This window comes from Strix uralensis, chromosome 2 (genome assembly GCF_047716275.1).
Source record: "Strix uralensis isolate ZFMK-TIS-50842 chromosome 2, bStrUra1, whole genome shotgun sequence".
Lineage (NCBI taxonomy): Eukaryota > Metazoa > Chordata > Aves > Strigiformes > Strigidae > Strix > Strix uralensis.
The window spans coordinates 8,885,410-8,900,124 of NC_133973.1; the positions used below are offsets into that span (position 1 = coordinate 8,885,410).

Below are 14,715 nucleotides of genomic sequence, written 5' to 3' on the forward strand. Positions count from 1 at the left end.
ACACTGATTACACATTTCCTAGTGGGATCCAAGTTAAGAACTTCCATAGCCCTTAAAGGGAAGTGATGCTTATTTTAATGAATTTTTATTAAGCCTTTGAGGTTCGGATAGGGTGCCCAAATTGAAAGCATAATCAGTCAAACAATCTCTACAGTCAGTGGACTGAGCTGAATTATCTTCAGTAGGTATTTAAGATCTGCATCAAATAAAAAAGAGAGCTATGGACAGCTAAACAGTCCCTTCCAGATGACTCCTTAGGTGCAGCCTAAAGGTATCTGCGGAGATTCTGAGACTCTGTGCTGTCTTCCAACCCATACAGGTGGCCACATTAACATTTCTTTAGATAACCACAGTGCTTTCCTTTAAATCTCTCTTCTCTGCCATGACACATATACTTGGCTAGGGAAGCCTCACAGCTTTTCTTGTGACCCTAGTTTATATTCCTAACCAAAAATTCATTCACCACTGCTCTGTGTTTCTGCAGACTCTCTCAATGCCTCCCCATTATGCTTCTGCTACGCCTAACAAGAGGGACACTGATCTCTTGAAACTTGCAATTTAAAAAAAAAAAATTTAAAATTAAAGATACAGATTATTTCTTCCACCTGCTTATTACGTACCTGAATGACATGCATATTAAGTACAACAAAGCTCCTGAACAAAATCTCTTTCCACCTCACAAGATTTAACTTAATTGACAATTTTTATAGTGATGAGTGTACTTCTCAAAGAAACATTGGTAATTATACTCAAGCTTCTAACATTAACACCTGGAAGCAAAATCCCAGCTCTAGAATATTAATGACGTTATAGAATGAAAAATGGAAATAAATGCATTGTTGTGTATGTTATCCATCACTTGCCTGATAGAAACGCTCCTAAAAAATAATAGGAATTGGGGTGGCAGAGAAATTACTCCCTTTGAATTTTCATAGAGTAAATAAATGAGACTGCAGAAAGAAGAGGGAGAAAAAGAATCAGCAGGTTCCCATCACATTCATCTTCTTTGATGGAAAGAGAAGACAACAGCTGTACCTACTGGGTATAGTTTCACTGTGCTCTTATCAATTTTACTTTAATTTCTCAGGAAAATTCTCTCAGCACAACTGTGCACAGATTCCTGCAATGTACTTTTATCTATCTGGAAATAAACAGGATGTTTTCAACTTCAAGTATGATTTACCTTTAACAAGTATACTTTTATCTGCACAAAAGGAAGACATAGGCTTCAGAGAGGAAAAAAATAGGTAATTTACAAGATCTAGGGCACAGGAGCAAACCTTTCTCAAGCACTGTCTAAAAGACTGTATTTCTAAAATCCTAAGCACAGAATTTTATGTTTAGGGGATCTGACTTAAGTATCCCTTAAGATGGCCACATTATTAACTTCTAGGTGAAAAAATCCTGTGGTAGTAAAAATTCTTTGAAAATTGACACTTCCTTCTCTGGTACAACTGGCAATAGCTAAGTTTAAGTAAGCACTTCAAATTTCACAGTAATTTTATGATAGAACAAGTTTGAAAACAAGGAAAAAGATGCATACTGTTTTGGCATTAAAAAAGGGAAGGGAAATAAAACTTTCACAAACAGCATTTAAACAAATGACATGTGAATTAAAGTGTATGTCCCTAAAATCATGTTCTCATCTACTCAGCAATGCTGATCTTGCTTCTTTTTCATCTGAAATTAAAGTTTAATTATATACCAAGTTCTGATTGCTGATGGATGCAAAATGATATAGATGCCAAGCACAGTGTTAGCATTGGCCAGACAAGCAACACCACAAATCAGACAAATAACCTTGACATTTGCTGACCAAGTCTGCAAGAGCATCTGCAAATCTGCATAGACAAACCAAGAACAGAGCTGCAAAAGGGCATTAAAGGCACTGTCAGGACGCTGGAAAATAAATCAAGGGTCTGAAGCATTGGGTGGGGGGAAAGGCGAGAGCTGCTTACAAAAATAAGATATGGATAAGCCTAAGAAAAGGGATATGTTATACTAATACTGTTTCCCATTTTAAAGTAAGAATATAGCCTTACATGGCATGGCTAGAAATATATGAACTAAGATCTATGCACAAACACTCAAAACATATAATGGAGGGCAAAAAACAAACAGAGTATTTTTCTTAAACTGCTCTTTGTGGACAAAAGTTTTCAAAGCCCTTTAGTAAGGATTAAGATTTTCTTCAGCTGCCATAAAGGATCTTAATTTTTTTGTAAAAATATTCTTACTGTCTTCATCTCTAATTTTGCTTTTGACTGTACGAGGGTTTTACAGTAAGGAATATTAAGCATAAGCAGAAAATGCATGCTATTCATATTCACAGTATCCAAACTTATGCTGTCCATTAGGAGATAGTGGCAGCACTGACAGTCAGTTAAAAGATAATGGTCCTCTTCTATGGGAAATGCCTGCATTTTGAAATTGCCTTTCATTCCATGAGAGAAACTGACATTTCAAAACATACTATAAAAAGAACTAATAATATTAAAACATCTTCATTTAAGTGCTGCTCTTTTTATTAACCTCTTTTCTGGCTTCAGGGAAGCAACTTGGGTTTTCAGAGAATGTGCTTCATGATTTAAGGGTTAATTATAACTACTTTCTTCCATTTTAATCAGTTTCACAGCCTTGGGCTGTCATTGAGCTTGGTTCTCAAATTGTTGGCTGCATGCATCTGCAGATAGAGGCTACTTTTATTTTTAAAACTATTTAATTATTAGCATTATTTATCATAACTTTTTTTTTAATTCCTGTTAAGAGATCAAGGAAAGAATGCTTCTTTGTAAAACAAGGCAGAAAAGCACTGAATCACTTTACCAACTTGTTAACTGTCCTGATCTTTCTGTCCAAAACTCTTCATGCATTTGATTACCAGCTAGCTTCCATCTAATCATATCCTCACACCTATTGCAAATACAAGTTTTCAAGTTCATAAGGTTGCCCTAATAGAGGCCTGTAACATAACATATCCCCTGAATGGAAGTGGGAATAAGAAATTATCTTCAGTCAAGCTGATTCCCTTACATTTTGCTGACAGCATCAACAGGCTATACAATACACAAGCTTTAGCTCCAGCATGTAAATTAGAGTGTTTGATGTGGAAATATATGCACAAAACTAGGAAGCTATGAGGGAGAGAGAAAATGGCTCAGAGAAAAGTTATACCATACAGTTTTCATCTTTATGACCACTGTTTGCCTAGATGGGAATTCTGTCTGTTCCACCATTAGTTTGAGCCTCATGTTCCCATTAGGCACTAAAACACTACAAAATAAACCTGCACTGCACTGATCATACTCCACAGAACTGCACACCATCACTAACGATAGTCTATCTATAACCATTTTTGCAGGAGGTGTTACTTCACTGTGCAGTAACAAGCAACTAGGGAGCTACCTTGGTAGCAATCTCTCAAGGCACAGTAAGAACACCAAGACAGGAACTGTGAAATCCAGAACTTATTCTGGGAAAACTTTAAGAAAATAGATGATTTCTCCAGTTTTGTTCTCTTCAGCTCCGGTCTTCAAATCCATAATCTTCAGTTAGTCTCCTTCCCTCATATAATACCTTGGTCTCACTGTTAAATGACTGAACTGAGCAACAAGAACAGACAATATAAGGGTCCTATTCAACTTCAGAAACATCTGACTTGGTCTGAAACACTGTTTCTTTTACCTTTTGTCAGTGATATATATATATATTTATTTAGAGGACAACATTAATTATTCATGCTGGTTCAAGGCTTAGACCAGGCTCTCACTTTGATTTTGGGATTTGAGTTGCCCAAAATTGGCTATTGTCTAGGAGCCAGTTGAAAGAGCAATGGGGCAGAAAAGGCAGCTTGAAGAAGAGAAGTGAGATCAAGGCTGCAAAGAAGAGACAGATGACCTGAAAGGGAATCACTGGGTGGAACAATTAGCTGAGTTCAGTGAAGCATCATAAGGACCCCATGTGTAGCAAAAGCGTGTTAGAGAGCCCCACCAAAAATTTGAACTTGCCACTGGCAGAGCCTGCAGAGCAGCCAATTCCATTCTCAGGTCCTTCCCTCCTCTCCCATCCTGCATTTCCAGTTCGTTGTGCCACTAATACTTCAGCAGAACAGAAAAAGTCTTCTTAAACAGAAGAGGGAAGGCCAAGTGGGTTACAGTAGAAAGATATTTCAGGCTCACAGCATCTCCTTCTAATGCATGTTTGCATCATTTTTCATGCTGGAGATGAAGGCAGTAACATATCTCAGAGCTCGTCCTGCTTCCTCTGTCTCAAAGGCTTATTTATATTTCAGTGTGGATGCTGGGGCTCACTGCTCTTGCTTTGAACTTTGAACTAAAGGATTACACCTAAAATGGAGCAAGGACAACACACCACTTCTTTCCTTGGATACCAACCAGCCTTGGTTGTAACACAGCAGATCCAAGATACATTTTCTGTCAGGAAGGTAGTCCCTCCCCCCGTTGCTGGTGAGACTGTAATAATAGAAACTAAAAGGGTGGGATGGGCATCTTTACTTAGACAACATCTGGCCTACAGTTCCCAGTCAACTGCAGGATTTTTGTCTCTATATTCCTTTAAGCTTTCCTAGTTATATTTTTAAATGACATAAGCAATAGAGCTTCCATGATTCCCTACAATCTACTTAGACCCTTGGTGGAAGAAAACATGCCTTAATACTGAACCTGAAATCATCTACTTTGGGCAATTTGAAGTAGGCAATTTACTTCAGCCACATTGCCTAGGATCCCATCAATACTCTCCCAGGTACTATAGATACTCCAGAGGAACCCTTTTTCAGTCATTATTAAGCTAGTTCTTTTTAATAGCATGTCAAAAATTCCTTGTAGTTTCCTAATCACTGCTGTTGCTCTTCACTGAGCTCCCAGTTCATCAGTGTGTGGCAGAGAAGTTCACACAAATACAAATAGCCCATATGCATTTGGATTAGCGCCATAAAGTCAAGGATTTCAACACCACAGGTTCAGAGGCACAGGAGAAAATACAGTAAAAAATACTGGGCTGATCTGCTATGGTCGGGGGCAGGGGGAAAACAAGGTCTTTTTCAGAAGAATTATCTAAAAAACAATTTTAAAAGAACTTTCTGAGGTTTTAGGGCATGTTCCCCCTTCCCACTCTGATTTCTACCCATGTAACTCTTTATAACACTATTAGACACAACGGGCTGATACAGACTATCAGTCAAGAGAAGCAAGACAACAATTCAACAAGCCTATCCCCATCCTTTCAATTAGAGTTGTCCAGTAGGTGTTATTTTACTTGCTTTAGCTTAATTGTTTTAAAGAATTGAAGATTTTTATTTTTACTCTGTTTCCAAAGACTGATTTGTTTTCTTTACACCCTGTCACCGCACACATTCTTTTGGGGGCAATTCATTAGACAGAATCAAAAGAATCTATTTAGGACACGATTTTTTAAGACAGGTAACAGGGATCTAGTCACTAATTTGATTACCTTAGTTGCAGGAACCTCAAGCTCTCTGAGACCATCCAAAGCCACTTCTAATTCAAGATGGGTAAAATTATCCATGAGAAACATGCAATTGTCAACATGATTCTTCCAGTCAGCGTTAGAACTTTTAACTGAAACAAGGAGCACAAGTCATGCATCATTCCCATTATGTTATTTCACCAAATGTCTTTCTGGTGCTCAGCCTGGGGCTCTGAGCATAAAGGTGCTGCAGCAAGGCTCCGAAAGAAAACTAATTACTCTTCAGCATCTGACTCCACATACGTGTCCCAGCAGAAAACAACACCAAGACGCATGCAAACTACAGAAAATTCCCTCTGTCAAGCCTCTATCTATCTGCTAGATTTTAACAGATCACTGATTTATGCTCAGGTCAGCACAATTTGTTCTGAAATCATGTTGCACTGCACCTTTGCTGATTAGATGCTGGAGGAGGAGGTGGCCATTAAGATCCTCTCCGCACTAGTAATTAAATGAACATTCCTCAACAGAACTATTTCATTCCTGATACCATGATGATGGCAGTGATAACCGCTGACATGGTGGCCCCTTTATGAACAACACATGCTCCACATGGGATTAGCTAACTCACTGAAAAGTGAAAATGCCAGTACATATTTGCATTCCCATTACTGCTGGAACCAGCTCAAAGCCTACTGACATTAACAAGGGAAGGGACCATCTGGGAGACAACTGCAGACAAGCATCCCAATCCAGCTGTGCTTCTAGCAGCTTCTTCCTGGCTCAAAACCAAGAAGGAATAATTTCAAACATCTTCCTGGTGCAGAAAGCATTTCACACTCTGCTTACTGGAATCAAACTGATCCTAGATGTGAGTGAAACAACATTTGGAAATTCAAACAGTTTTATAAACAGTCCAATTTGAATTTCCAAATTGAAATTATTCAAAACCTGCTCAGAAATCTCCACAACAATATCCCTCTTGTGACATCCCCCCTCTTCTGAAAGAATAGTTAGGAAGATAAGAGAGTTCTGCCAAGGAACCCTGCTTCCATTTGTGGACATCCTCAGGATCTGAAAGAACCTGCGGTAAGCCTGATGTTAAAGGCCTCCACACAGGCATCTGTAACCTACACACTGTCTCTGAAGTGGTCAGCTGGGCCAAATAGATTCATATCATGTGAGTGTTTTACCTTAAGTGGGAGAGCGATCAGGTCATTTAGGGAGCTTTGAAAGCTTTATAGTAACTTGGAGGAACATCTATATGCTAAAACTGAAATAAGTTACAGAGAGTTAGTAGTCCTCAGTCTCTGGCTTCTAGGGTTTAATTACATGATTTAGACACCTTGGATATTTTCCAGACACATGGTACAGGGAGAAAACCTGCATTTGGAAACTGCAGAATCAGCAGAGGAATCATTTACTTGGCAAGCTTGGGGAGAAAAAAAAAGAAAAAGCCTGTCTGAAAATGAAGTCATGTATGTTTCAGTATACAGGTCTGGGCTGGTGGGAATTTCCATCCTAAGGTGAACCAAGACCTTAAGGACCTATAGCTTTCATATGTAAGGCTATATTTTTTCGACAGGATAGGCTGTGTTCTCATAGTATCCAACATCTTCTCTACTCCCAGGATAGCACTTTTTTTATCTTCTTTAAGTGTTGTTGCGTGCATACATGGGCATGCATGCATATGGAAGGGTGCGTGTGCATGTGAAACATCTGAACAAAAATCTTCTTGACGAGCAAGCTCTGAGTAGCAGAACGCACAGGAGCCTCTGGAGGCATGGAAAGTTGAAAACAGTGACTAGAAGCACTTGAGTTCCAAAGCTGCTTCTTTTCTCAGAAGTGGTCTCAAAAACAATCTTCAAGTAGCACCTCTGTGACAGGAGCATCAGCCTGCTCCATGGTGACTTTGTAAGAGGCAAGACAGCATCTTCCGTATAAAATATTGTGCCAGTACCTCCATAAAGTACATAGTTTTATTTTTTTTAAAAAATATCACATGTATTAATAGTACACTTAAAATAAAATACTATTCCTGGTGGCAGAGGAATATTTCTTGAAAGCACAACACATGCTTTTGAGAAGAAAGTACTATAGTTCTTCTCTTTGTTAAGTTTAAAACTTCTTGTATAAATCAAATGCGAGAAGAGTGACAACATGAAATGGCATTTTCTTACTCAGCAGATTTGCTGCTCACATGTCAGAGTACCGTGGCTGACATGATCATTAAGGAGTTTTTATCCTTTTTGGGGTCTGTTTACGTAGCACAGTTGGCACCACTCAAGACAGAGAGCTAGTCTGCTGCTGTAGAACATCTACAAAATTATTTACAAAATCCATGTAAGTTATGCTTGTGCATACCCCCTGAAGTCCATGACACTACATGGTTGCCAAAGAGAGCAAACATGGAGACAAGAGGGATGTCCAACCCAAGACTTAACAGGCAGAAGCTGATTGGTAAGGCTGCAAAGAGTTGGAAAACTGCTGAATCTGTGGAGTCAGTAGCTGGAAAAAGTACATTAACTGTATTGCTGTAAGATGATATAAAACTTACTAACAAAATATAAATTTTCCTCTTTTTAAACAGTAAGATATAATAGTAATATAATATTAAAGCAGGTTTAAGAACACACATAAGAGAAAATAATGACAAAACTACAGGATGCCTATCAGTTTCCTCCTAAAGCTTTAATCAACTTTATCTTCATAGAAATGAGTCTTTTATAAATTTATATAAATTTATAAATATAAATTTATAAATTGTGCAACTTTAAATGTGCTCTAAAAATACTTTGCACTCATCTGTAGGGACTTTAGGAGAACCTTCCACACAGGGCGTGCAGAGGTATGGATACCAAGGAAAAGCAGGTTTTAGGGGGAGCAGACCTGCAGAGGGAAGCATCCCTGAAGCCAGAGGAAGAGCATGCATAAATCTCATAATAGTGCAGGTATCCAGGGAAGGAGAGTTGACTACAAAACAACTCTATCTTAATGGAGGCACACAGGGTAAGGGGGGAGAAACTATAATCATCTCTTACATGATTCTCTGCATACAGCATGTGCAGTAGCAAAGGGGAGAAGGGGAAGACATCTGTACCTGGGCACAAAGAGGAATGTACACAGTGAATATGTACAGGCAAAAAGAAGACAATTCTCAATGGATTGAGGGTTCAGCTCTCTGTCAGGCACATCTGCTGGCAGCCTATGGAGCATGCTGGAGAATAAGCAGCTGTCTCCTTGCAGCCATCAGCTGCCTCTCCCCCAAAAAGCATTAACACTGTGTCATTGGTCAGCCTTCAAGTCAAATATAGAAGGCAAAGACAGTAGCAGCCTTGGGCAAAAGAGAGGAGACATCTCTCCCCCAACCCCCTCCAAAAACAGTCTCTATAACCCAAGCTGTTCTTGCCACAGCTAACAGCTTGGAAAAGCTGAGAACCTCAGAACAAAGCAAGAAAACATGCTTTTCTGCAGGGTTTCAGTGATTAAATTAGAAAGGATACAATCCTGCTTCATACAAGCTCCAATGCCCCAAAGTCATGGTATTTCCAAGTATCAAAACACATGGCCATACAAACAATTCTGTGCAGCTCAGTGCAAGCACAAGGAAGTTAAATAGGACAGAACTCAGAAGACAAGAAAAAATGTTTAGTGGCTAGAGGGACACCATCATGTGTCAAGGAATTAAACACTGCGCATGTGTAATCTGGCTAAGAGAACATGCAAAAGGCAGTAAAGGATGAAATTACGTGCAGTTTTCTGAGGATTGCCAAAACACTAGCAAAATAAACTGAAGTGGTGCAAGGTGTTGAATTTAGGGAATTAACTTCTAGAGAAAAACTGATACTATTTTCAGCACAGAGATCAGGTAACATCAAAGAAAAGAGATTATTAGATTGTGGATTATCTCTTTCCTGCTCCCAAACGAACCTCAGCATTGGAATTACTTCAAACTGGAAATGAAGAAAGACCTAAAAATAGTCACTACATCTTGTGGCTTGGGGCAGGTGGATGGGCTGTGACTAAACAAGAGGTGCACCCACGCCCAGTTTCCATGTTTCTGATTAGAACCTACATAACAAGAAAGAGAGGAGCCTCCCTTGTTCATCCCAGCTGAGAGTGCAGATCTGTCTCTTTAACAGATGTGTCCCGTGGCAGCTACTCTTCCCACTGTCCTGACCTTGTTATTTCCATTTGCCCTCTCACTCTCCTTCCTCATCAATCTGCCTGACTTGATATCACTGTTAATGAATGATGCCCCTTGGGAGATATGCTTCCCCATCTTTACTCTCTTATTTCTAGAACTTGTGGGGGAGGCAGGTGATATTCACTCATCTCCCCAACTGAATGAGTGTGGTAACGGCAAGAGGAGCTTCAGAGTAAGTGAAATCATCTCCGTGGATCCATGAAAGCCAAATTTAAAGTTACCCATCACAACAGCCCCTCCCACATTCACAGATTTATTTAGCATGAGTAGTAGTAACTTGCATCACCTCCTTGAAAAATAGATTAACATGGCTTTTCTCTGCCACAAGCACTTGCACAGCCATCTGTCTCCCACAAGAGCATTAAACAACCCTACCCACAGCGAAGGCCACAAAGCCTTCCTTGTATCACTCCACGAGGATCAGGAACCTACAGCAGCATATATCTACCCCAGCCTTCCTGCTTCAGAGACTTCAAAGGCAGCGTTTAACTATGGCTCTTCAAGGAGCAAGAGAGAAACAACAGGCATAGGAGCAGACCAAACACACCATGCATGTGTGGAAGATATCCGGTTTGGATAGTGATTTCCGTGAGCAGAGAAACTGTGACCCGATTTCATGCAGCTTTTCACTCCCTGTCCGCACACAGCACCTCACAGGAGAGGTGCGCTCGGGGCAGGGTCTGTCTGGGCGCTCCGAGAAACGCAGCAGACACCAGGAAGGGAGAAAAAACCCACAACCGGAGGAGTTTTAATCCCTTTCAGAAGTAGTACTCGTTTGTTCTGTGTCTCCCCCCCCCCCGCCCCGGCTGGCAGACACCCGACAATATCCTCGACCCTGGCTCCCTTCCTCAGATCTCCTCGGCCGGACTCTCAACGCCCTTCCTCGCCGGCCCGCTCGCCCGCCACATAATACCTTTTGCAGGACTTCAGCAACACCTCCTTCACTTCCCAGCATTACTCAAGCAGTTTTCGCAGGAGCCCTTCCCGCTATAGCCGTGCCGACCGGCCCACTGGCATCAGAAAAGTTGGACAAAGACCATTTTCGCCACGTAAGTTACACGATCTCCACGAGTCAGCGCCAGGTCCCTCTCGCTCTGCACCCACTGCCGCTTCGTCCCCTGGTCCCGGTAACAGCCCTTGGCCCTCGATTTATGCCTTCAACTAGTCGGATGGTTGCGAGCAGTCCCGATCCTTGCGCTTCTCTCCAGGCCTTTCTCTGAGAACGTTTTTTTCCTACTCTCCTCTCCCCGGATCCCCTTCCTACAGGAGTCTCTCTTCCTCCCGCTTCCTAGGATCTGCCTTATCCCTTTCTCCAGGCTGCTCTCTCTCGCTTTCTCTCCCTCCTCCCTCCTCTCCTCCCTCCCCTCCTCCCCTCGCCCCTCCTCCTCCTCCTCCCTCTCCCCCCCCCACCCCCCCGACCTGCTTTCCTTTGCAGAGGCCCAGCCGAGCGCGGCGGCAAAGGGGGGGTGGAGGCGGCGGCAGCAGCCACTACTGTCCCTTCCGCGGCGGTCGCCACCCTCTCTCCCACCCCCGCCGGCTCCCCTCCCCCCCCCCCCCCCCCGCCGCTGGCCAACAGCCCCCCTCCTCCGGCTGCCGCAGCCTGGGCTCGCAGGAGTGAGGAGGGGCGCAGGCCCGCCCTCTTCCCACGGTCGCTGCACGGGGCGGGACCACGGGCGGCACCGGGTCTGGACCCCGGTTCAAGTCTCGGCTGCTCAGGCTCCCTCCCGCTTCCCCCACCCCAGCGTCCTTCTGAGGGTGATTTTCCGAGTGGGTCTTGCGTGGCCGCAGGCTCGGAGAGGGAGGCCTTGCTGCGGTCGGGCTTTCGCGGGGGATGCCCGAGTGGGCTGAAGGTGTGCATGCCCCTGCGAGGTTTGTGCCAGAAGGTACCGTGTGGCAGGACAGGAGTAACAGCGGCAATTCCCGATCCTTGGTCAGTCTCTCTTGGCATTGAGGAAATCCATGTTGCTGTCTGCCATCTGCTGCTGTTCTGTGGCAACCTAGCTTAAAGTTAACACCTATGTGCTTACTTGCGCTCCACTTCCAAATGCTCAAGGTCAAATGTGTGCCCAGGTGGCCAAGAAGGCCAATGGCATCCTGGCTTGCATCAGAAATAGTGTGGCCAGCAGGGACAGGGAAGGGATCTTACCCCTGGACTCGGCACTGGTGAGGCCGCACCTCGATTACTGTGTTCAGTTTTGGGCCCCTCACTCCAAAAAGGCCATTGAATTACTTGAGCGTGTCCAAAGAAGGGCAACGAAGCTGGTGCAGGGTCTGGAGCACAGGTCTGATGGGGAGCGGCTGAGGGAACTGGGGGGGTTTAGTCTGGAGAAGAGGAGGCTGAGGGGAGACCTCATCACCCTCTACAACTCCCTGAAAGGAGGTTGCAGAGAGGGGGGATGAGTCTCTTGAACCAAGGAACAAGCAACAGGACAAGAGGTAATGGCCTCAAGTTGCACCAGGGAAGGTTTAGACTGGATATTAGGAAGTATTTCTTACCAGAAGGGGTTGTGAGGCATTGGAATGGGCTGCCCAGGGCAGGGGTGGAGTCCCCATCCCTGGAGGGGTTTAAGAGTCGGGCTGACCCAGCGCTGAGGGATATGGTGAAGTTGGGAACGGTCAGTGTGAGGTTAATGGTTGGACTAGATGATCTTCAAGGTATTTTCCAACCTAGATAATTCTGATTCTGTGAAATGTCACAGAGGCTAGCTGCTCCTTGATTCTAGGTACTAACAAACCTCAACTCAATCAGCCGTGGTGTGGATGAATCAACCAGGGTTCCTTAACTCTCCAAAGGAGAACCTCTGCTTCCAATGTAGAAAGAAAAGACTGGAAGCATCTTTCTGGGTCACTCAGCCACTAGTGCAAGAACAAGGGCCCACCTGCTCAATCTACAAATGTCACAGGACTGAATATGGAGAAATGCTAGAGGATGAGGCACTCTGCATAACCCTCTGATTGTACCTACTATTCAGGGAGTTACACGGACAAATGGCAGAAACTGAGGGTGCTGAAAGGGAATGAAAGAGCTCAAACAAATGAATTTTCTGACAATTATTAAGACTAAACTGTGATGTGATGTTTAGGTAAGATTGAAACGCTTGTTAGGCTCCCGACGTAAATCACTGATAGCAGACTCAAGGCCTTCAGTGGACACTTGGGCAACTCCTAGAATGGGAAAACTAAGGTAAGGGGGGACTCGCACAAAGAGACACAGAGACCCTGTTATAGGGAGGATGATTCTGCTGATTTAGGAAGGAGGCACCTGGACTTTACTTCACAGCACACGCTCTGGAAAGAAGGTCAACTAGCAAACACTGTGAAGAAGACTACTTACTTCTTCCCTCGACCACCAAAGACCCTCACCCTATTTTCACGGCACATGCTGGGACTATGTAAATGAATTCCGGGAACTCATTATCATAAGACACCCCTTTCTCGGAAATCTAATAAATATATATGATTTGTGTGTATGTAAACTGATGTCCCTTGCTAATTCTTGGGAGCCCTTATGGTGGAGAATCCCCAGGGTGACCCCAGCACTGCTAATAAAGAATACCTGCTTACTGTTGAGTCAATTTCTTTGTTTCAGTTGGCGACCCAGATGGGACACTCTGTCCGGCTCCAGGAGCCGCTGAGACAGAGGACTCCCTGGGTGCCCCCACAACTTCCTGGAGGGACTCTTCTCCTCATTGGGCTCACTGCGGTGACAGACAAGGACCATCTTCAGAAAGGTATTCTGTTAAAATTTGTTTTGCTTGTTTTGCCCTTGTAAAGGTGCCCATAAATTGTAGAAGACGTTCTACGCTGGGTGCCGTACACCTAGCAAAATAGTGTAAAACACTTGATCTGGAGCGTACTTGGTCTTGGCTTGTATTTGTAACTTGTATTTGTCATTTGCCCAGTGACTCACTGTACATTGGTTTAGGGGCTGGATTCATTGTGTACTTTGACCATTGGCACCAATATTGACTCTGAGACTTGGAACTTGTATATTGTACGTATGGTGTTAAATTTGGATTTGTCAGTTGTCATAATTGTTCTAGTGGTACTTGTGGTTATAAGTGTAATTCTGTGTTGTTTGTGTAAATGGTGTAAGGGAGCTCCCTGTGTAGTAATATAAGATCGATTTGTTTAATCTAAGAGAGTGTGTGGGTGTGTGAGACGCGGTATGACTGCGAAGCGAGTGTGGAGTCCCAATCCGCGGTTCCGTGACCCCGTGATGGCTGGAGATGGATGAAGCTAAAAAGCTATATGAATGTGAGTGGATATTGTCCGAAACACTTGAATAATAGGTCCCAGCCCCATATTGATGTTAAATGCACTAACTGTGAGCAGATTTTTAACGTATATTGGAGCAGAATTTTGCGAAACAGGAACAACTTTACTTGTCCTAATTGTGGGGTTTGGATGGAATGGGGAAGCCGTCTGGGAAATAGGTTTTATCCAGTATCAGTAGTTTGTGGAAGTGTGTGTAGTAGATATCTGTACCGACAATAAAGATGGGAAACAAACAAAGTGGTGGGATTTTGAAAAAGAGCCCCCTTGGGTGTATACTAACCCACTGGAAAGAAACTGGGGGACCGCCAGGGGGAAGTGTAGACAAAAGAACCCTGATTAAGTACTGTAACCAATGATGGCCCATATATACTTTGGATGATGGGGAAAAGTGGCTGCTTAACGGCAGTTTGGAGTATAATACTATTCTGCAGTTGATGCTTTTTTGCAGAAGAGAAAAGAAATGGGATGAGGTATCTTATGTGGATATGTTTTTCACTCTCTGAAATCACCCAGAGTGGCAGCGTGTCTGTGGTGTAAGCCCTGCGCCACAAGTTCCAATGGTGCTGGCGCTGGAAAAAGAAAAGGGAAAACCCAGACTTAAGAGGTGTTGTTCGGCATGTAGCATAGGGCAGAGATGCTTGAAGTTGAAGGGGAAAGAGGATGAGGAGACGGATCTCCTTGAACCATTAAGCTGCCCCTACCGCTCCCTACCTCCTGCACTACCTCTCCTGTCACCCCCTTCTTCGGAAGTTGGAGATAGAGACATGGGTGCAGTAGGGGGG

The 14,715-nt window shown here is 43.3% G+C and overlaps 1 protein-coding gene across 4 annotated transcripts in view; it reads right to left on the bottom strand.

Moving 5' to 3' along the window:
- The window catches only part of LOC141937644 (ephrin type-B receptor 5), an 85,799-nt gene extending 74,852 nt beyond the window's left edge, over positions 1 to 10,947 (bottom strand). For 3 of the 4 annotated variants that reach the window (XM_074855660.1, XM_074855640.1, XM_074855669.1), the window contains exon 1: positions 10,569 to 10,947. The gene's annotated coding sequence lies outside the window, so the exon portion shown is untranslated. Of the gene's footprint in view, positions 1 to 5,472; positions 5,601 to 10,568 lie in introns of all 4 variants that reach the window. The other variant, XM_074855650.1, reaches the window with a different exon arrangement.
- Between the last annotated feature and the right edge of the window lie 3,768 nt (positions 10,948 to 14,715).